This window comes from Podarcis melisellensis (assembly GCF_964234715.1).
Source record: "Podarcis melisellensis genome assembly, chromosome: 2".
Classification (NCBI taxonomy): domain Eukaryota; kingdom Metazoa; phylum Chordata; class Lepidosauria; order Squamata; family Lacertidae; genus Podarcis; species Podarcis melisellensis.
In genome coordinates, this window is record NC_138529.1 from 49,290,548 (window position 1) to 49,313,515 (window position 22,968).

Sequence of the window (22,968 nt, forward strand, 5' to 3'; positions counted from 1 at the left end):
TTTGAACCATGCCTCCACCCTAACCCATGCCAGCCATAAACCAAAGCTTGGTTAAGCATACTTTAGATAATTGATTAGAATGGGCTTAGGCATGCCTAGTTCTGTGCTGGACTGTAGCCAGTGTGTATCTACACTCAGCTGGCTCAGAGGCCAGTCCACCTCCCCAGGGAACTGTAGGAACTATAGTTCTGTCTGTGAGAAACCTAACGTAGCCAGGAACCGGTCATCAGCAAGCTACATTTCCTAGGATTGTTTATGGCAGGGTTGAGCAGTGTAACATATTGGACCAATAACATCATTACCATCATTACACTCACAATGATATCGTGACCTCACGCTCATTTTAAAAGAGAAGCAAAATTGGGTGAAACTAGATTTTGATGGACTGGCACCAGTCACAGTCTTGCTATGGACTAGCGTCCTGAGCTAGCTTGCCACCTGCGACTGTTTCTCAAGATTGGCTGTCCATTGTCCTTTGCAAGGCTTCCAATCCTCAGACGTGTGACTGCTTCTCCCAGTAGCCAATCCTGTAAGAAATGCAGAAAAGAACAGGTATCAGCCAGTGATCCCAAGAGCTACATCAAAAGGGTCAAAGGCATATCCAACTCTGAATTCCCTCGTCTGGACGTGACCTACTGGAGATATCATGGTACTAGTTCCCCGCCAGTCATGGGAGAAGCAAGTATTTTCCAGGTATCATACAGCGAGGTACAGCAATGGGAAGCCTGAACAATCCCACGCAGGAAATGACAATCTCACTTCTGTGATAAGTGCTTGACTTCCTCCATTCACAACACCGTCCACCTCTTCTTGTAAGACACCACTACTTTCAAGGTATAAAGGAACTGAACATGATGAACCATGCAAAACCAACCCTATCTCTTAAGATTCATTTTTAAAATATTACTATTACATTCTGCACTTTCCCGTTTTATCCTCTCAACAACCCTCTGAGGTAGGCCAAGCTGAGGGAAGGCGACTGGCCCAAGGTCACCCAGCCAGCTTCCTGGCTGAGTGAGTTGAACCCTGATCCCCTACCTCCTCGTCCAACACTCTAACCACTGCACCACATTAGCCGCCCATGGTAGCTGGGGACGAACAGCTCCAACCCAAACCCACACTTGCCTCGTAAGTGGGAGAGCAGAACTAATTCATGCTCAGGGCAAGATGCTGCCATTCTCTCCCTACTGTGTGCTATAGTGTACGAAACTAGCCTTGGACCTTCTGCAGAAAACTGGTTAGAGGACACAAGCTTAGCTCAAGAGTCCATCTGGTTTAGCACTCCCTTTGCCTCCCACAAAGCTGAACCCGATGTCCCTGTGAAGCTTAGAGGCTGAGCAACGTTTCTTGTTGTTTGCCCCAGTATCTGGTATAAAGTCATATATTGTCTCTGAACATGGAGGTAGCATTTAGCTGTGATGGCTGATAAACCTGCTTTCCAGCCATGATACAGTTATAAAAGCCTCTACTGCATCCAATAGGTGCAGAATCAGCCACCTCTTTAACATACAATGTAGTCAAGTCCACAGGATTTTTCATTTGCACGTGTCGATACTATTCATGCACATCTTCCATGTATACGAACAATTACATTTCACTGAATAATTAGCCTTGCCTTGCATCCTCTTCCCAACCCCCATAACTCGTTTTTCTTATGCATGCAGTCAACTAATCTGTTCTGTATCGCGTATATTGCATTCACCCGAGAAAACTGCACCCTATTGCACATGCTTAAGGTGATTCAAGGTCAGGTAAAGGGGTGTGGCTATGGTGGGGTGGCCATCCCAGGGGCTATGCAAAGAGGTATAACGTCGTCCAAACTAAAATGCAAGATTTGTTAATAATGCAGACCGAAATGCATTATGAGTTGTAATGTCTTTGGGCAGTGATGGCTGTTTTATCAGAAGAGCTTCTTCTAGTGCACATGGCCCCTTGGAGAAAAAACTGTCTTGTAACAAAAATGCTTTAATAGCAAAGAGGAATTGATCTATGCAATGTTACTCCTCTGAAGCTCTTGCTAAATGATGCCAACGCTAATAACACAAGAGGCAGGCACAGCCCCATCACTTTGAAACAAGTAGACATGGGCTAGAGATGTCAATTTCACTTCTCTGGGTTTCTTATTTTTCCAATCATAAATTAGTTCTTCAGATATCTGCAGCAACTTGCATTTAAAAAAAACCCTCACGATTTTTCCCCCAGCATGTTCATGGGAGTTTCTCCTAATAAACACATTTCTGTATGCATTTTTGACTTATGTACACATTTCTGCAAGCACTTTCTTCCCATATAATGTATTTTTGTATGTCATTTTTCACTAATATATCCAATTTTGTGCACACTTTCCCCTAATATATGCATTTCAATAAGCATTGTTTGGTTGTAAACAACAATGCAAAATTCGGAGGAGTGTGAATTGCAAAAGCTGGCTGTGTTTTAGCTCTTGTATTACTTCAGAAAGTGCAAATTGAACAGATTCAGCTTTAAATGTGAACTGAACTGAATTTATTTCCCATCCCTAACATGAACCAATCAATACCTTTTAGATGTACCTGTTATCCATCTTTGGCCGTTTACATGTTAAAATGCAGCCAGGTTGTTTTTTTCAACTTTGATCAAAGCTGGTTTTGGGGGGGAAATGCATCAAAAGGCCAAGTACAGGACTGCTTAGATAGAGAGATAGATAATAGATAGATGATAGATATAGATAGATAGATAGATGATAGAGATAGATAGATGATAGATAGATAGATGATAGATAGATAGATGATAGATAGATGATAGATTAGATAGATAGATGATAGATAGATAGATTATAGCTAGAATATGTATAATGATGCATAAACGGCCACCCTATCTGTGTGCCAGATTTGCCACTTCTAAAATTTCCCACAGCTGGAGTACAAAATTCCACTGAATTGGGTTCCATGTAAATGGCACCCCATGATATCTGAGGCCAAGCAATGGAGAGGGGTGAGGTGGGTGGAGTGTTGGAGAAGGACACCTTTTTTCCAGGCCTGGAAATCCAGAGTGGCTCCAGCATCGTGTTCCTACAACAGCCACTCAGATGCCTATGTGAAGCCCATGAGCAGGACACGAGCACCACAGCAAGAAACTCTAGGACTTGTGGTGTGAGCAATTAAGGGCCATGTACCTTCCTTAGTAAGAGACCCACTTGCGCAGTAACTACAACTCCCAGAGGTCTCTAGTTCCTGTTGGCATTTCCTATAACACTGAACTACAAGTGGCAGTGTATACTTAAAGCTATGGTTTTCCCAGTAGTGATGTATGGAAGTGAGAGCTGGACTATAAAGAAGAATTGATGCTTTTGAATTATGGTGCTGGAGGAGACTCTTGAGAGTCCCATGGACTGCAAGAAGATCAAACCTCTCCATTCTGAAGGAAATCAGCCCTGAGTGCACACTGGAAGGACAGATCCTGAAGCCGAGGCTCGAATACTTTGGGCCACCTCATGAGAAGAGAAGACTCCCTGGAAAAGACCCTGATGCTGGGAAAGATGGAGGGCACAAGGAGAAGGGGACGACAGAGGACGAGATGGCTGGACAGTGTTCTCGAAGCTATGAACATGAGTTTGACCAAGCTGTGGGAGGCAGTGGAAGACAGGAGTGCCTGGCGTGCTCTGGTCCATGGGGTCACGAAGAGTCGGACACGACTAAACGACTAAACAACAAATGGCAGAGTTCCCTGTGCAGGGCAGGAGTGTCAGTCCGAGGGTCTCATTCCCTCACGGACAACCCTCTGGGGTCAGTGTGCCAGTGGTGGATGGCACCACAAGGAAAAGTGGGTTGAGAAGCAGATGCAGGACCTATAGGGAGGGAGAAGGAGCCAACCAGGAGCAGCAGGAGACTTGCAGCAGAAAGAGCTACAAACATCATAATCGTGAGGGACCTTTGATTCTAGAGAAAGTGAGAGCCACTGCTGCGGTGGCTGCTGCTATTGTTTACTAAGGCCCCTAAAAGTATTATTGGCAGAGAGGAAGGACAAGCACCATAACATTCAGGGACATCGAGCTCCCAGGAACAGAAGGAGCCATTGCTGCAAATAGGATTTAGAGAGCACAAAATGTATACAAGTTCAGAGAACAACTAGTCCCAGGGATTGGGAGCAGTATTGAAATGGTGTTTGTTGCTTATGTGTAATGAATACCCACAGCCTGGTGCCACATCTGGTTATAAATACAAATCAAGTGGCCGGAAATGTAAGGAGCAAAGGGAGCTAAAGAAGCTAAAGGACACCAATCAATCCTCCCATTTTGTTCAAAGTAGATGTTTATGTGAGAGATGGGAGGGAGGCAGTCTGTGACACAAGGTTGTGCCGGGCCCAGATAAGTGATGCTTGGGCCCTGATCCTATCACATCCTGTCCTGCCTAACCCACAAACCCAGCCATGAACGTGACCCATGAGTCTCTCTGGAAAAACAAGAGCTCCACATTCTCTCGCTCTCTCCCAGGCCCAAGTCAAGTTCTCAGCTACTGCTTCTGCCCCTTGGGAGGCTGAAGCCGGGGATGGGTTGTCCAGGAACTCTCATGGAATGCCGACCAGCTGAGCAGCCTGCAGTGCGTGTGGGGGAAGAGGGGGAGCATCCTCTGGGAAATAATCCCAACCCCTCGTGCTGGATGGGAAAATGAGTGAGATCCCTCTAGGCAAGTCAGTGTGTCTAACCTTTCAGCTATCCCAGGATGCTATGAGAAGACTGAAGACAGTACAGAGTCTGGAATTGTTTCTGTGGCCCCCTCTTGCTTTTTCCCATTAGTGGTGCCTGCAAAAAAGAGCCTGGGGTCTGGGTGAAAGCCTGCCTGCCTGGTGAGCTTGCAGAGTTGCTGCTGCAACAGCAGCCTGCCCAGTGAAGAGAGAGAGCTATTTTGAAAGGTACAGAAACAGGCCTATATTGGGAGAGGGCCAAACCATAATCCCTAGTTCAGATATAACGCTAAGCTAAGGAGCATGGTTTGTTTCTTCCCAGCTTTGGCAGGGTGGAATGAAGGAGATGCAATCTGCTCATATATGGTAACCTGTGGCTTACTGTGACATGCAAACATAGCTGTTGTGGGTCTACAGCTGATGCCAAAGGCAGCTGGTGGCAACATAGGAAGAGGCTACTGGATCAGGCCAGTGTCTCATATAGTCCTTCTTCCAGTGGTCATTCAGAGACCTTTGGGAAGCCCAAAAGCAGGACCAGAGGGCAGCAGCACTCTCCACTCCCACAGTTTCCAGCAACTGGTATTCAAAGGCTACTGTTTCCAACAGTGGAGGCAGAACATAACCATCAGAGTAGACTTCTCCATGAATTTGTATCACCCTCTTATATAGCCACCACGGCCATTTTTGCTCTGTTCCGATGGGAAATCCAAGCCTGGTTTCTATGTAGCAGAGACCCTGGCAATTAAGTTTTTTTATCTCATTTGCCTCTGCAACAACTGCCACGTTACATGGGATAATTGGTCACCCTTTCTATCAGCACATAGAAAATTTAGGCTCCAAGGACGAGTCTTTAGGCACATAGCCAATACCTTTCCTTTACTTAGTAGAACTTAAGCATTGCATAAAAGAATATAAACAAGGTTAACAACATTATAAAATGGAAGTTAAGATTACAAATCTAAAATATTGATTATTAAAGAAGAGCTTTAAAAAACCCACCCCTAATTAAATCATAATTACCAGGATCAACAAGCAAAAGTTGATACATACTTCCCAAAAGTCAGAGTGAGAGATGCTTCAAGGAAGGGACATTTTTACCCAATTTTCCTTTTGAATAAGATATTTCCCCCCCCTAAACTTTCTCAATTGTCAAAGAAAAACAAGACTACATTCCACAAAGTATCCAACTACATAAAAGGAAATGACAGATCAAATACTGAAATACATCCATTGCGACTTCTGCAATAATTTTGAGTAAACATAGACTACTACCATCAAAGCAAAATAGTTTTAGCAACATCTAGTAAAACTACATCAAATACAAACAATTGCTATTTTTTAAAAAGTGGATAGAAGTTACCCAGACACATTATCTGACTTATACAATAATGTTTCTGGTCTATATCTGAGCATACTAAAAGTATCAATGTTAAAAATGGCACTCACTGTGAACACAACTTGTTTAACTAATCTTTAAAGATGAATTAAAGGTTCAGGTAAAGGGACCCCTGACCATTAAGTCCAGTCGCGGACGACTCTGGGGTTGCGGTGCTCTTCTCATTTACTGGCTGAGGGAGCCGGTGTTTGTCTGCAGACAGCTTCTGGGTCATGTGGCCAGCAAGGCTAAGCCACTTTTGGTGAACCAGAGCAGCACACGGAAACACTGTTTACCTTCCTGCCGGAGCAGTACCTATTTATCTACTTGCACTTTGACGTGCTTTCGAACTGCTAGGTTGGCAGGAACAGGGACTGAGCAATGGGAGCTCAGCCCGTTGCAGGGATTCGAACCACCGACCTTCTGATTGGCAAGCCCTAGGCTCTGTGGTTTAGACCACAGTGCCACCCATGTTCCTTTATAAAGATGAATTAAATTAGGCCAATTTAAGGCTTTCTTTTTATAACAGGAGACATAGGGATATCAGTTCAAGATGAGGAATGAAGACTAGTAATATACCAGTCTAAAATGCAAGTCTGGCTTGTCGCAAAAACAGAAAGATGCTCTTTATTCCCATTGTAACAAATTTAATTGTGCTGCATCAGGGTAAAGAAAATCAGCTATAAGGCCTGTACCAATGTCTCTGGAAGCAGCAAAAATGGGTGCAGAAGAGGGAATATTTGCCACACCATCTGAATTGGCAGCCTTCATTGCCTCTTGTGGAAGTGAATTCCATTGCCTGGAGATTGTACATTGTTTCGTGCTCAACTACACTCAATGAGCATCCTTCAGACCTCTGCTCTTTGGGGCTTGGGGCTGGCTTCACGCATTACATTTTTGTACTTGGGCACAGACCCACGAGTAAAAAATAATGAGGCGTGTATCCCGCCAAGTATGAGAGACGTGTGAATAGATAATTATTATTAAGTGAAAGACTCAGTAGCAAGAACCAGGAAAGTAATGGGACCCCACACTCAAATCTTTTAAAGGGGCCACTTTCTGGATTTCACACAGAGGCTTGATGGGGTCCACGTGTCTTCTGTACTCTCATGACGACACCCAAGTACAAAACGCACCATGTGAAGCCACTCTACAAAGTGTGGGGTCGGGGTTTGGGGAGTAGAGGGAAATAGAAGGGCAGAGAGCACTGTTTATCAGTGCTCCTTTACCCCAAGGCTTTGGTTTTCAAATCAAACACTGATGAGAAAACAAAGCGAGATCCCAATCTAGTCCCATAGTCGCAGGCTGATTAACCCTGAGTTCAAGCCCAGGCCCCCACTTTGCCTATAAATAGCTCTGCCTTTTCCTTTCCCATCCTCCCGGCAGGGGCTGCGAAATGCCTGCCCTTTTATGGTCAAAATGGAAGATTCCTAGAGCTGAGCAGTCCAGATCTCCCATGTTGGGGCTCAGCCAAGGGGCTCAGGGGGGATGCAGCGCTGGGTCTCACAAGCTGCTGCTGCTGCTTCTCCTCCCTTGGCCGGGATAAATCATAATGCCAAGAACAAAGCACAGGTTTTCAGGGCCTTAGAGAAGAGGGTTGGTGGAATTCAGGCGTTTTGGAAGTTGTGGTTAGGAAACGTTTGGTGCTGTCTTCCTCAGCTCTCTCATGTTCCCTCTCCCCTTCAGGGACCAGACATTTTGTTCTGGCTCCGTGCTTGAAAGCCGGATTCTCCCAGTAAAGGATCAAAGCCACCTCATCCTCTGCGGTTTTTGAACTATATGGCCAAATCAGGGCCAAATAAAGTGAATTTGTACATGATGTTCATGGAATACATGAACATGTGTAAATATATCAAGGATACAACAAGGCGCACGATGAATGATTCAGGTTTGTGATTGTGCAGTTATCTTCATGGTTATTTAAAATGCATATAGTTCTTATGTGTGGGGTTTTTTCCAATGCTCTTTAAGAGATTTTCATTTATATAGCAATGATACAAAAAAGGCATCCCATAACGAACAAAAGGGACATTTGCAAGTGTGATTTTTTTTTTTCAATTAAAGAAGAGTCTTAATGCATTTGGTAATCTTTGCACACATGGCATTCAAACATGTATTGTATAGGTGCTTTAAGACAAAAACCCTGAGAGAAATCCACACCCCAATTTTCAACTTGCAGGTGTGGATTTAAACTACAAAATGCAAATTCTAATCATGAAACTTTTATGTCTCTTATTTTCCATTTTAGAGGATGGCGTTCATTGTTTAGCATGGATATAAAGGGTGAGGAAGAGATGAAATCTTGGTGACAGCCGTTAAGCGTTAACCCACCCCCCTGTAATGGAGTATTGAAATTCAACTATAAGCTTTCTAATTTTAATTTGTTAAATACATCACCATATACAGAAGTCCAATACTAAAGCAGTACAGTGGTACCTCGGGTTACATACGCTTCAGGTTACAGACTCTGCTAACCCAGAAATAGTGCTTCAGGTTAAGAACTTTGCTTCAGGATAAGAACAGAAATCGTACACCGCCGGCGGCGCGGCAGCAGCAGGAGGCCCCATTAGCTAAAGTGGTGCTTCAGGTTAAGAACAGTTTCAGGTTAAGTACAAACCTCTGGAACGAATTAAGTACTTAACCCGAGGTACCACTGTATCAGTTTCTGTGATGGCTACATAGATACCCGCCAGCTCCTAAGAGCCGCGGCAGTTAGGGCCCCTAGTGGCTTTCTTCTTGTTGTTTGTTTTTGAAGGGACTTGCCTCCTCAGTGTTCAGAGGGTGTTTGGCTCTGCTCCCTGGCTGACTGTAACGTCACACGCATAACATCAGGAAATCACATCATACCCGCTCAATCAACTTGAGAAGATGGTGCTTCTGCTTACACACATATATAAACTGGTATGCAGATGTGGCATAAACCAAGTGGCTTTCATGACTGTGCATATTTCTACACATTTCTGAAAACTCTGAGTGCAAGAGGAATAATAGCATGAGTCAGGGTTGTTGCTTGGTACTGGGATGGCAGGCGCTCCAAGTGTCTATTTTCTAGGGATGTCGTCCCGGTTTCTGATTTGATCCTGGAATGTCCCACTTTCCCTTAGGATGTCCCTATTTTCATTGGAGAAATATTGCAGGTTATGGTAGGACCTCCCTATTTTGGACAGTATGGAGTTATCTGACCCTGAGCCATCTGAAGGCTCAGATGGCTTCCCTGTATAGGGAAGTTTTTTTAAAAAAAAAAAGTTTAATGTTTTATTATGTTTTAATATATGTTGGAAGCTGCCCAGAGTGACTAGGGAAACCCAGTCAAATGGGTGGCGTATAATTATAGTTATTATTAAATAGGATGTCCCTATTTTCATCGGAGAAATGTTGGAAGGTATGGGATGGTATCAACTTTGGGCAAGGGCTGCACAGAACATGAAAGTTCTTTGCCCAGAGGGATGGCAATCTACATCAGTTTATTTCAGGAGATGCAGTTACTTGGTGCTCTCCAGTCAATGGCTCGGCATGCTTATGGACACATGCCTCCCCTTCAGACTTCTGGTATCCACTAGATAACACAGAGTGAGCCCACTGAAACACATCTGGGCCATAGAGTGTGATGTGGCCTTGAGCTGCCAGGAGGCTTGGGCCCAGACGCTGTCCATTTCATTCCAGAACAACATTGCACAAACCTCGAGAATGCTTATGCTTGGAACAGAGTCAGTGCTGAGTCACAGCTGCTCTTCTTCCTCTTGCTTTCAGAAGCAGATTAAAGGATGCTTCCAGGCAGGGGTTTAATATTACAAACAGGCTGCTCAGATATCTTTAAAAAACACACACAAAAAAACACCACACAGGGAAATTGACAACAGCTTCAAAAAAAAAACCTAGAAAATTGTATTGGGGAAATGTTTGCATTTCTTTTAAAAATGTGTTGTATCGATGTACACCATTATGATGTTTTATGATATGGTGGTATGTAAATGCTTTTGTAAATATAAATAAATCTTGATTAAATGAGGATAACATATGGGCCAACATATTTATGTGGACACCGAGGAAAAACGTGCATGCATGAGGACCATTGATCCCACAATAAAACACCCACCTGGAAGCATTCAAAAGGAAAATGGGCACGTGGTGGCGAAAGAGCAATTGGAAACCTGTCTACTGCCCCAGATTTTGTGTTCCTCTGACCTACAGAGCTTATAGACAATGGCTCTTTTGTGTTGGGTCATGTACCCTCATTTATGAGCTCATTGTCCATGCCTATTGTTCTTCACAGGGCTAGAGGAAATGCAAGGGGTCTGGTTCAAGGTAGGACATTTCAGCTGTGTCAGGGCAACTGGGTTACTCAAGAAGGTAGCAAAGAGAGCCTGGTTAAAAGGACAAAAAACGACATAGCACAATGTTGGTCTTTTCTCATAAGGTGAAATTGAAAATTACATGCAAATTTGTGTAAGGAAACCCTGATGACCACTTTTGTTAGAAAAGTTGGGAGCAGGTGTTTTGGAGTGCAGAAGTCAAAGGGAGAGAAGGTGCTTTCCCCTTTCCCTATTGCAGCTGCTTAGTCCCACATAGAATTCAAAGCTCATGTTTGCGAGCCACCGGGAAGCCATGGGAATGAAGAATGGGCTGGATGGTGGTGCTGGTTGCAGCACCAGGAAAGCAGCTGTGGGGAAATGGTCAAGTACCTCCCATGTCCTGCTGTGTCTATGTTGCAGATAAACCCCTCCTGGACAACCCCACAAGGAGCTGCAGTTGGGTTTAAGTGCACACCTTTGTTGGTAACGTAGTTTCAGCCCTTAGAAAATCCTGTTTGTGCTTCTCTGAAACTGCCCTTAGTTATATTCTGCAATGCAAATGGGGGCAGCACAGGAGAGGATTAGCTGCTGGTTCTGGAAAAGCCAAGGTCCCCCACCCCCACGAGCAATGAAGTTTGTTCCCGAGAGCAATATAGATTTCCAGCAGATAGCGCAGCTCAGAACAAAATGTGCTCTCCGTGACACAGACAGCTCCTTCCTGCATCATCTTCCCAGGCCTTTGTCTCATCTCAACCTTTTCCATATTCTAGAGTCTCCCCATCCCACATAAATTTTCTTCCCTCCTTCTCAGTCTTTCCCAACTAGCTTTACGCCACATCTTTCAGCTTCCCAGTTTGCTGCTCGTTCTCCCTTTCCATACTTTCAGATGCTCTTAATCTTTTCTTAACTGTTTCAGCCCACTGCAGTCGGCAGAAGATGCTGGTAAAAAGGCTGTTTTCTAGGAATTGCTGCTTTAAGACAAAATAATAATAATAATGAGCCAGTTTTGAACGTATTGCAGGGATGGGGAACCTGGTGCCCTCTACTTCTTGTTGGACTCCAACTACTATCAGCCAGCATGGCCAATGGTCAGGGATGATGGGAGCTGGAGTACTAGCTATTTTACTTTGGCACCTGAGACACCCCTTACTAACAGCAACAATGCAAAAATGTTCAATAATGAGCAATGTCCTGTCCTTTGATAAGCTGCCTGAGGTGGCCACCTCACTCTGCCTAATGGTAGGGCTGGCCCTGTGTTCCACACAGGGCACCCAGTGTTTGCTGGAATGTAATTGCTATGCAACTCAGCAAAAAATAAATAAAAAATAAATAAGCCAAAAGCCGAACAAGACTGCAATAGCAGAAAGAGTTTCACTTCTGGGGCATGTGAACTGGTAGGTCTGGGAGTGACACCTCTTGATCTGTTTACACATTACATTCCTAGGACAGATGAAATGGTCTGTAGGATTCCTTCCCAAGGGAGACACAGTCACGTCACTAGGCCCGTTAGAGGAGACTGGTCTCTTTTTACTGGCGACGTCCATCTGTTGCAAAGCATTTGAAGAAAAGAGAAGGGAATGCAAAGGGGAAGTCCCTGGAGTGACATTTGAAAGGGTGATAAAGTCCATGACTCTTTGTTTCCTGCTTATGGAAAGATTATGTGTGCCAAGCCTTGATATGAAGGGAGACCACCAGCACTCTCCACTATTTGGGAGGGCAGCTCCCCATCAAAGACTTCCCCTTCTTTTTGTATGTCTGACAATTGTGTAAATCGAAGCATATGAAGTAGGGCCAGGATTGTACCCACTGCCTCTGCTCAGAACCTCCACATGTTTATTTATTGATAGGTCCTCTTTTTCCAGGACACGTCCTCTTTTTCATGGGTAGAGTCATCATAGTGATACATAGTTAAAACTAAAGGTAAAGGGACCCCTGACCATTAGGTCCAGTCGTGGCCGACTCGGGGGTTGCGGCGCTCATCTCGCTTTATTGGCTGAGAGAGCCGGCGTACAGCTTCCGGATCATGTGGCCAGCATGACTAAGCCGCTTCTGGCGAACCAGAGCAGCTCACAGAAACGCTATTTACCTTCCCGCCGGAGTGGTCCCTATTTATCTACTTGCACTTTGAGGTGCTTTCAAACTACTAGGCTGGCAGGAGCAGGGACCGAGCAACGGGAACTCACTCCATCGCCAGGATTCGAACCGCCAACCTTCGGATCAGCAAGTCCTAGGCTCTGTGGTTTAACCCACAGCGCCACCCGCAACCCGCATAGTTAAAAGTAGAAGTTGGCAAATGTCCCTTCTTTTTTGATCTTCAAAATATGGCAACCTTATTAACCATTTTAAAAATTCAAAGCAGTTTATAATAATACATATACTAGGGGCTGCTGCCTCTGCTCACATTGCTTGCCCATCTTGCCTGCCCCAGCATTTTAAAACCACCATTTTAAAACCAGCCTTCTCTTTTGCACCACTCCCTCATCATGACTTCATATAAATCCAATAATGTGATGCAGCACTAGAAATCCTCCAGTGGGAGCTGCACTAATAGACCCTGGACATTTTTAGGCATGTAGGAAGATATCATAAAAACATTTTAAAAAGTAGCCATCAACTAACTAATAGAGAAAGTTGTTTTCTAAATTGCCTGCATAAGCCTGGCAGCATAGAAGAGCTTTCAACAGACGTTTAAAGGTTGAAACAGAAGGTACCTGCTGAATCTCTGTTGGCAGAGCATTCCACAAGATGGGGCTAATCACACTAAAGGCTCTGTTTCATGATGATGTCCAATGAGCCTTACCAACTCAGGGGACAACCAGCAACACTCTGTGGATTATCTCAGTGATCAAACTGGGATATAAGAATTTAGGTGCTCTCTAAGGTACCCTGGGCCCAAGTTGTTCAGGTCTTTGTAAATGAATACAAGGACTTTGAACCTGTCTCGGTAATCTCTGTTATTAGTAATCTCTGTGAACAGATCCCCCGTACACACAACTTGCATGTATGCAGACTTGCTCTGCACAGTTGGGAACCCTGCAAAAAAGGAGGAGAGAGAAAGAGACCCCTATGCACATCCAACTTGTTCACTTCAGGACGCTGTGCACACCTTCCTTATTTTAAACCAAAATTCATTTGACTATAACCACAGCAGATGGCTCTTTGTTCAAAATGGCTGCAGAACAGATTGGTTCTCCAAGCTCTCCACCAAGGTTCTTGTTTTGAAAATTTAAAGCACAGTTGTATGCATGCTTGCATGAAAGCCCACCCCCCTGTGTTTTTAGGATATACTCCCTTGTGGATATTCTTAGAATTGAAATCTTAATCTGGCAATCCTACTTGTACACACACACACACACACACACGAGAGAGGGGGGGGAGGGAGGGAGGGGGAGAGGGAGAGTGCTTTGTTATTATATTAGTCTGTTCATAAAATGCTGGTGGTAAGTACATGCAAGAACATAAGCATTTACAGGAACACAAATAATTGCTCAAATTTAGCTGGATTATGAAGTCATAGTTCACTCTTGGTGATGTCATAACTCACCATTGTTGGTTTACTGGGTGAGATGGCTAATTACAAGGAACACACTGATAATAACTGTGTGTGAGAGAGAGGGGGGGGAGGAGAGGGGAGAGGAGAGAGGCCCTATACCAGGCGTCCTCAACCTTGGCCCTCCATATGTTTTTGGCCTACAACTCCCATGATCCCAAGCTAGCAGGACCAGTGGTCAGGGATGATGGAAATTGTAGTCTCAAAACGTCTGGAGCACTGAGGTTGAGGAAGCCTGCCCTATACCATGTCACACTCAGACCACTAACCCATCTAACTCAGTATTGTCTACACCAATGGTCTCCAACTTTTTCCAGACCAAGGGCCCACCATTTACCCAAATATATATTTTTTGTTTTTAAATATATATATATCTGTATGGTAGTGGTGCTGCTCTTGTGACCCACCTTAGATCAAGCTGTGATCTGGTAGTGGCTTCCAACCTGCCAGTTGAATGGTTCACATTGACTGGCAGCAGGTCTCCAGGGTTTCAGACAGGGAAGCTTCCCCAGCCCTATCTACAGATGCCAAGGATTGAGCCTGGGACCTTTTGTGTACAAAGCATCTCCTCTACTATCATTCTATGGGCCTTCCTGCATGTACCCTCCAACATTTCACAAGTGAAAATACTTGGAATCATGCTCCTGTTCTCATACCAAGATCGCTGCCTGAGCTGCCTTCTCCTCACACCCTCTACGCACCACTTTCCCTCTACCTGCTGCAGAGGGAAATTGACTATTAGTAGTTTCCTTATATAATGTCTAGTTGAACAGTTAATCTCAGAATGGATCTCACTATACTCATCACAGAAGAGCTACAATATGGACAAATTCAGCAGCAATTGGATAGGCAATTAAGGCAAGGGAATGAAAGAGGTTGGAGCAGTGTGCTGACACCATGTGCCTGCAAGTTACATGTATGTGCCCTAGAGTCAACATATATTTGCCCTCCTTCCTTTAGAGATTCAATTTCTAGGGAACTCAGGTAGGGGGTTGAACCCCAATAACCACCATGCACATGTGTATACATTGTCAAGAAAAAGGCATTCTCCTACATATCCCCACAAGACCCAAATAGGGGGTGTGTGTATTACCAGGGGCAAAGTTCAGAAACTGGAGTAGTTGGAGGTACGGGATTGATTATTTACCTACTATTATAATCCCCCTTTAGCTTGGCCTCTCCAGTAGGAGCTAAAATGCAACAAAAATGAGAATCCCCAAAAGGAACTGGAAGTAGAAGCAAAAAAAAAAAAATCCAGTGGGATAGTTGAAAGATATATTTATTGATCCAATGCTTTTCGGACCTTACCGGTCCTACTTTAGGTAAATCTAAAATCAATTTTAAAAATATTTTACATTACAAAACCAATCTGAGATTTCCCAGAAGAAGGACCAGGAGGGTTCAAAAAATGCATTGGATCAGCTTGTTTGACTTTTGACTACCTTGTTGCTTTTTTTTTTTTTTTTTTTTTTTTGCTTCTACTTCAAGTTCCTACTCCAGAATTAGCTGTGCTCAAAAGAGGCCTGTGGAGTCGGACATGACTACAGCAAAAATTATAGATCAAAGTTCTAATTTGGTTTGAATGGTGAATGGAATCTATTCCTTTTTTAAAAAAATGAAAACGCCACTGATGGAGGCATGTTCCCTACATACACATTCCACTGCCGCCCCAGAATGCTCTTTCCTCTCATCACTATCACTTTGTGCTCAGAAGACAGGAGAAGGGGGTGGGAGAAAAAGAGGAGGAAAGGGAGAAGAGGAAATGTATAATTCTGATAATCAAAACACTTCCTTTAATGGGCAGTAGGCAAAGCAAAACTGAGCTTTGCTGAGTGCTGGCTTACCCATTTTCCCCCAGGCTCTGCTGACACTGTTAAATATGGGAAGAAGTAGAGAAGACACCCCTCTCCCATAATGACCATACATAGATGACGGAATGAAAATGGGAGTTGCTGGAGCAAAATGTTAGTGATGGCTCATATGATATGCTGCCTGTTCTGTGCAGTTTCATGAGAGTGAAGTTCTCTTAAAAAGGACAATATCTTTATGGGATTTCAGCAGGTGAATTACTAGAAATGCAGGCTATTTCCTCATTGTCTATAAGAATCCTTTAACCACCCAGGGCTGTCTTCTGCTAAGATTCCTAAACAGCAGAACAGACTGCATAGAGGGCCACGCTATACTCTGCTCCAAGAGAAGACCATGCCAATGCTATCAGAATTGACTTGTACTCACAGCATTTAATCAAAACCCAAAGGCTCTGCTGTAATAGCATCCAAGGCAAAAATTCATAAGGTCAAAAACTGCAAAGCAACCTGGCGATGAGCAGTTGCAGGAGTTTGCCTGCGTCTCATCCCCAGCAGCAGCCCATGAAAACAGCAGTGTGATTCCAAGGAGGTCCTCTCTCTCTCACTCTCCTCGCCTCCAAAGTACGAAAGGCTTGTATGGAAGTATGGAAGGATTGGCAACTGATTAGCCACTCTGAGAATGGAGTGGATTGGCCCTTTGCCTGGTCTAGCAAAGCTCTTACGTTCTGAAGACTTATAAAGTCTTGAGTTTCTCCCATAGAAATTATCCTGTTCTCCAGACTTACTTCAGTACATTTTCTTATAATTAAATCTGTCAGTGTGACACTGGACATTTTACAGGTCTGCTGCTCCAAAGAGGCTCCTAAAATGATCCACCCTCCTCCTCCCCTTCTTCTCCCACATTGACACATGAGCCCTCTGATTTATATGAATTTGGGAATGAAAAGCAGGGCAGAGAGACTTGTAATTTGAATGAGTATTTTTATATAGTTTTTCGATTCATATTACGAAGCAATTAAGGCAAAATGTGTAGCAAAAACACTATAAGCCTAATGTGGAAAAATAATCGGAAAAGTGGCAGACAGACAGAGAGATAATAGAATGGCTGTGGAGAATAGTATAACAAAGCAACATTTCTGAGTCCACTATTAAGGTCCCCACTTACTTTGGACAATACCAATATCTAAAATATCACACAGTGTCCACATCATCCATTTAAAATACTCTGAGGCCACTTTGATACTCATGGCTTCCCCCCAAGATTTCTGGGAGCTGTAGTTTAAGGGTGTTGAGAGTTGTTAGGAGTCTCATCACCCTTAACAATCTACAGTTCCCAGGATTCTTTGGTGGAAGCCATGACAGTCAAAGAGGAACAGAGTGCTGAATGGTGTGGATGTAATCAAATATTTCCATATAGCCATGAAGAGCCATGGAAAGTAGATATGTGTTTGCATGTAGTAAAACAAAGTTGCACTGTCTGACAGAAACACATGTGCACACTACAGGCATATGGCACACACCATACGTACGTTCATTAACACTGCCTGTTACTTTCTGATTAACACACATTGAAGTACATTAACACTTGGTTATCAATTTGGGGCTGGGTAGACTGGATGCCTGGGCACCCTTCTAATTCTTGGAATAGCCAAGCTAGCTTCCTGGTGAGATGACAGCCTGGGTGATGGGCCATTAAGGGGAACAAAGGAAGAGGCTTTGTGTGAGAAGACAAACTTCAACTTGCAGGTGGTTAGAAGGACAAAGGCAGAGTTGAGAGCAGAGAGTTGAGTGATGTGAGCTAGAAGCTAGGAGCTGGAAAGAAGCAGGTGGAAACCAGAAAGAGAGACATGCGTGATTTCTGCTTGAATCCAAGGCTGTGGCTATGGGTGAAGTAAGACCCTCTTGGAGTGTTGATGCTGTGAACCCCTCTATGGTAGGCTTAGGTTGAATATATGTGTAAATAAACCATATATCATAAAGATACCACAGTCTCCACTGTCCCTCATTCTAAAGGAAACATGAGCCCCAGGTAAGCACCTAGAACTCCTGGAATCTTGCACCGTTCAGACTGGGGTGATGTGCAACAACTCTGTAGACAACGGGAGAATGGGATCAGAATTGCTGCCTATGCTGTGCCCCCAACACACACTCAGTGTAACTTGTGAAAGAGCCTGTGTGTGTACAACTGTGCAGGCCCAGGTTCTGTACATGCATTTGGGAACCCTGCCTTGCCTGATGAGCTCCATGTGTAGGCTCTTTCACAAGCCATGAATATGGGCTCAGGGTAACCAACCTGGTACCCTCCCAGTGTGGACTGCAACTCCTGTCGTCCCTGACCACTGTCTATGCTGATGAGAATTGTAGTCTGAAACATCTGGAGGTCACCACATTGGCTACCCCAATTTGCAGTGGAAGTGAAGACGTGGACTGCTGTTCCATTTGATTACTATAACGTGTGAAGAGGGCTATTCTGTAACAAGCTGGTGTCCACCTCCAGTCTTTAGTTTCCCTGCTCACATATTAAAAATAAATAAATAAACTTTGATAACATAACCTTGCAGCGTGTCTGCACAAGAGGCTAAGTGCTGCTGGGTTTTTGAATGGGACTGTAAAATCTGCGTTTGCATTATCTTCTGCATTAAAGGCTGTTACACAGGACACAAAACCTGCAAGTGTTTTTGAATCCATTCTTTGTATAATTTCTGCCTTTTTCCAGCATTCATGTACCTCAAAGTCACGTTTGACCTGTCTACCGTTTCAGAGGTGCACATTTTTGACCATTTCCTGACTGCTTCAGCTTTAATCCATAAAGTACAAGAAAAAAAGAATTAGCAAAGAGGACCTAACAAATTACCGCAGTGACTCACCGGCAACACATACAAATTCTTTGTATGCCGTTTTAAACAGAGTGCTTCTGAAGAGGAATAAGAGAAAGTGCTGGTGTAGAAATGTTGAAGGAAAAGGGGAGGGCAGAGGGCAGTTTTCCCCCCTTTTCTTTCCTTGGACAGAACCAATTTTCCAAGCCTTTCAGTTTTGAAGCTGCAAACGTATTTTGCAAGCTGTAGGGTTGTTTTTTTTTAAAGGAAGAAACTTAAATCATCTCCAGACAACTTTTTTTGCAAGTGGCAAAGGAAATACTGCTCTGTCCAGGAGCAATTCAGAGATGCAGCCTGTCTAGACAAAGCTTCCCCCTAATTTCCTACCGATAATTGTTTTGGGAAATCTGCACACGCATGTTCTGGAAAAGAACTCCTTACCTACCAGCTGGAAGGCACTAAAGTGGTCGGTCCTCTATGCCTATAGCGCTTTGGAACTGGGTGCCAGAATTGCTCTAAGTGGCTGAAGAATCAGCCACTGCCCTGCACACCAGTCACCCTTAAATGTCAGGAGACTGCTCAGTTGTCAGTCTGACCTGTTGGAAGACTAGACTTGTGCATATGGGAAACTGCCTGCGCTCCAGGGCAGTAAATTGGCTTATTACCCGAGTACTTTCTTACCCCCAGAGGTTCCATGGTATGCTACTGTGGTGGCAAACATGGTGTGCTCCGGATCTGTGGACTACAACTCTGAGCATCCTTGACCACATTGGCCCGGGCAGATGGGAGGAGTAACCCAGAATGTTGGCTACCCCAGTGTTCTACCATGCAGAAAGGTAATTCCTTGCCTCCCAGCAATGCATAGGATACCTGTGACGTCTTTTCTTGCTGCGCCTTTGGCTGGTGCATGCCAGCTTTCTCCACTGGACAGCCCCTGACTGCAGTTCTAGTTGGGCATTGCCACACACCACCAGAAGTGCCTGAAATGCCCAGGCATCCCCTGCCCCCAGATCACTACATGCTGGCATGCTAAATTCAGCAACCCAACATCTGCCTCGGGACCACTCCATACTGGTGAGGCACTCCTGGGAGATCAGAATGATCCATTTGCCACTTTCCACTTCAGGGTGGGAGGTGGGGAGGGCAGTCTAGGTTGGAAATTCTTCTGCTTTTTATTTTTTCCAACTTGGAACGTGCTTTGGAACAAACAAATGCCAGCAGCTCCCAGAGACATCTGCGTCCTAGAGCCAAGCAGCCAGCCTTTGTAGTGCTGTCTGGTGATTCTGGGAGAAGCAGCCCTTTTTACCTTATACAGGGCAGGATGCAGCACCATTTATTTGTCAGTGCAACTTGCTCAGAGCTAGCCCTGGGGAACTTGGGCGGCGGGGGGGGGGGACTCTCAGGGGATAGAGGTTTCTTAAGTTTCCTAAGTAGGTTCTAATTATGCTTCCCACAAAATGCTGTTTTATTGAAGACTGGCGTTTTCCTTTCCTGTGCTCTGCTACAGCAGTTCGCAACATCCATCACTCTGCAGTGCTTATGATAACCATCAGGAAAAAGACACCAGGATGCAGAAATGAAAGGGGCTGCAGGGCAAACAGCAGCAGACTGAGATGTCATGATTCTGCTGAAAAGGAGATTATTATTATTTTTTAAAAAACCCGACTGCTGTGCTAGATCTTCTGTTCCCCATTTCCAGCCATTGCCCACCACATCAACTCTCAAATGTTTGAGGGGTGTATTATGGGGGGAGACCAGTTAAGGTGCTTCCTACAAATGGGACTCCAAAACTCTTTGAGGGTGGAGATTCTTAACCTTTTCATTTCTCCTGTGCATTTGTCTCCATCACCCTTCCTTCCTTCCTTCCTTCCTTCCTTCCTTCCTTCCTTCCTTCCTTCCTTCCTTCCTCCCTCCCTCCCTCCCTCCATTCCCTTCCCTTCCCTTCCCTTCCCTTTCCCATCCCAGAACAAGAACCGGTTCTGATGCAAAAATAATTCTACCACCGTGCAGAAGTTAGAAGCAAAGCCATTGCATATGGGGCACAGCTATTAACACAGCATCTAAGAATAGGGAAGCATTAGAGTCACCGACTTATATTGCTTTTGCATGGGTATTGTACAATTAGATGTTAGACATTCAACACACAGACCCATGTACCTGTAGAACACATTTGCCACAAACATGCAACCATCCACTCACACCTATGCACCCACAGACAGTAGGTAGGAACATACCTGTGCTTGCCCACACCTGTCATGCACTAGGCCCTTGGTGGAGATGGGGAAGGTGGGCGCCGTCTCCTCTCTTCGAAACACAGAGGGCCACACTGGAAGACCAGTGTTGACACTCCTTTTTTAAGCCGCTGGCACAAGGGGTCCTGGGTGAAAACGTTTCCCTCACTGCTCAGAATCTGGAAAACCTTTTACTTTTACCTTATATGAGCTGAAAGACGATGCTGCACGGCTGACGGCCTCATCTGTCAGTGGTCCTGAGGGCAGCCATTGGCTGGGGCCTGGTCCCGTGGTCCCGCTGCCTTGACCTGCGACAGTTCAAGCGAATGTTGGTTTTACCCCCTAAGGAAGGCGTTCTTGACAATTTTCATATTTCTTCTAAATTTGGAGATTTCAGACAATGCTCAGAATGCCAGAAGCCCATGTGGAAGTCATTAAGGCTGCGAGGGAAAGAGGGAGGGAGAGAGGCAGCCAGTAAGGGGGGGCAGTGGAGGAAAGAAGGAGGGGTGGCAGGGAAAGCTTTGGGAGGTGGGGCAAGGGAGGGAGGGAGGCCTGAGGCTGTTGCCAGCTACATGCCTGGGAACGTAAATGAACTCACTCAGAGAAAGTTGTTTGTAATAATTTACTTCCTCTCCAGTTTTTCCTGCCCCATTTGGGAAAGCAGAGAAGCACTGAGAGCCACATGCTTGGAAGGAATAAATCCCACTTTGCCAGTGACAAATGTGGAATACCCTCTGCCTGCAAACTGCGGGAGATGGGAATAACTAAGGGCAAGATCAATTAATGCACATTATTTACTGATTAACCCCCCTCCCTTTAATAACCACTTTATACAAACAAGGTGGACCCCCCACCATTCTTTCTGTATATGTTAGCGATGGTGGCTCTGTTTGTGCTATACATTTAAAGAAGTACCGTACCGCTTTAAACAGTCACCATGGAAACTTTTGGAACACGGCGTACAGTTCTGGTCCCCTCGCCTCAAAAAAAGAGAATATCGTATGGTTGGAAATGATTCACAAAGGGGCAACTCAAAGGATGGACTCCCCTACGAGGAAAGGTTGCAGAGTTCGAGACATTTTAGTTTAATGAAAGGGTGAGTGAAGAGGTGGCATGATAGAATTTTCTAAAATTATGCGTGGCAGGAAGAAAGTGGATAAAGAAAAGTTTTTCCTCCTTCTCTCCTGACACTGGAACTCATGGGCACCCAATGAAGCTGAGTGTTGGGAGATTTGAGGTGGATAAAAGAAAGTACTTCACACAGCACATAGTCAGACTATGGAACTCGTTCCCCCAGGAGGCAGCGATGGCCGCCAGCTTGGATGGCTTAAACAGAGAATTAGACAAATTTGTGGAGGAGAGGGCTGTCAAGGGCTATGAGCCATGATGACTACGCTCTATCTCCAGAGCTGGAGGCCACAATGCTTCCAAATACTAGTTGCTGGAAATCACGGAAGGAGAGAATGATCTTGTACTCGTGTTCTGCTCCCTGATTTTCCATAGGCATCTGGATGGCCACTGTGAGAACAGGATGCTGGACTAGCTGGACCAATGGCCTGATCCAGCAGGCCTTTCTTATGTCCTTATGGTTCCCCACCAAAGAATGTAGTTTGTTAAGGGTGCTGGCTGTTGTTAGGAGACTCCTATTCCCCTCATGGGCCTACAGTAGTTTAACCATCAATCCCTCTTCCCAGGGAGCTCTGTGCTGGGGAATACGGTTACCTACATAGTAACTCACAGCACCCTTAAAATACAGCCCCTGGTGTTATGTACTGAAGTTCTCACCCTGGGCCAGCAGGGGGATACTGTAGATAGTTATGCAAATAAGGGATCAAAAGTGACGTTCAGTGATTGGATAGTTTTAGAAAATTGTTACAGTTACGTTGTACTGGAGCTCTATATAAGCAGGCTGACTGAACCCTTCAGTTCAGTTCTGTTCTGGCCTGTGAATAAACAAGAGCTGTTTGAAGAATCACTGTGTCGTCTGATATGTTCACCCACAACTTAACACCTGGGTTCTTTGGGGGAAGCCATGAAGTCTTTAAAATGGCATGATCCTGCTTTAAATGTGCAGGGCAGATGAGCCCTGTGTCTTATGCTGGTGATTCTTATTATGTAGCCAGGCAGCAGTATTCTGGATCAGTGAATCTAGAACATGTGGAATAAAATGTATATTGTTCATCATGAGTAACTGCAGCCCAGGACTGTACTGAGGATTCCATGGGGTGGGGTGG

The 22,968-nt window shown here is 44.7% G+C and overlaps 1 long non-coding RNA gene across 4 annotated transcripts; it reads right to left on the reverse strand.

Annotated features, from left to right (window-relative positions):
• Window positions 1-235: 235 nt before the first annotated feature.
• On the reverse strand, window positions 236-22,863 carry LOC309363756. Of its 4 annotated transcripts, none has more exons than XR_014165576.1 (5): window positions 22,746-22,863; window positions 22,461-22,493; window positions 21,655-21,714; window positions 20,936-21,174; window positions 236-527 (listed from the first exon to the last, which is right to left on the reverse strand). It is a non-coding gene; the product is annotated as an uncharacterized lncRNA (long non-coding RNA). The 4 variants fall into 4 exon arrangements; XR_014165577.1 differs by having other exon boundaries at window positions 20,936-21,042; window positions 22,746-22,862; XR_014165575.1 differs by lacking the exon at window positions 21,655-21,714.
• Between the last annotated feature and the right edge of the window lie 105 nt (window positions 22,864-22,968).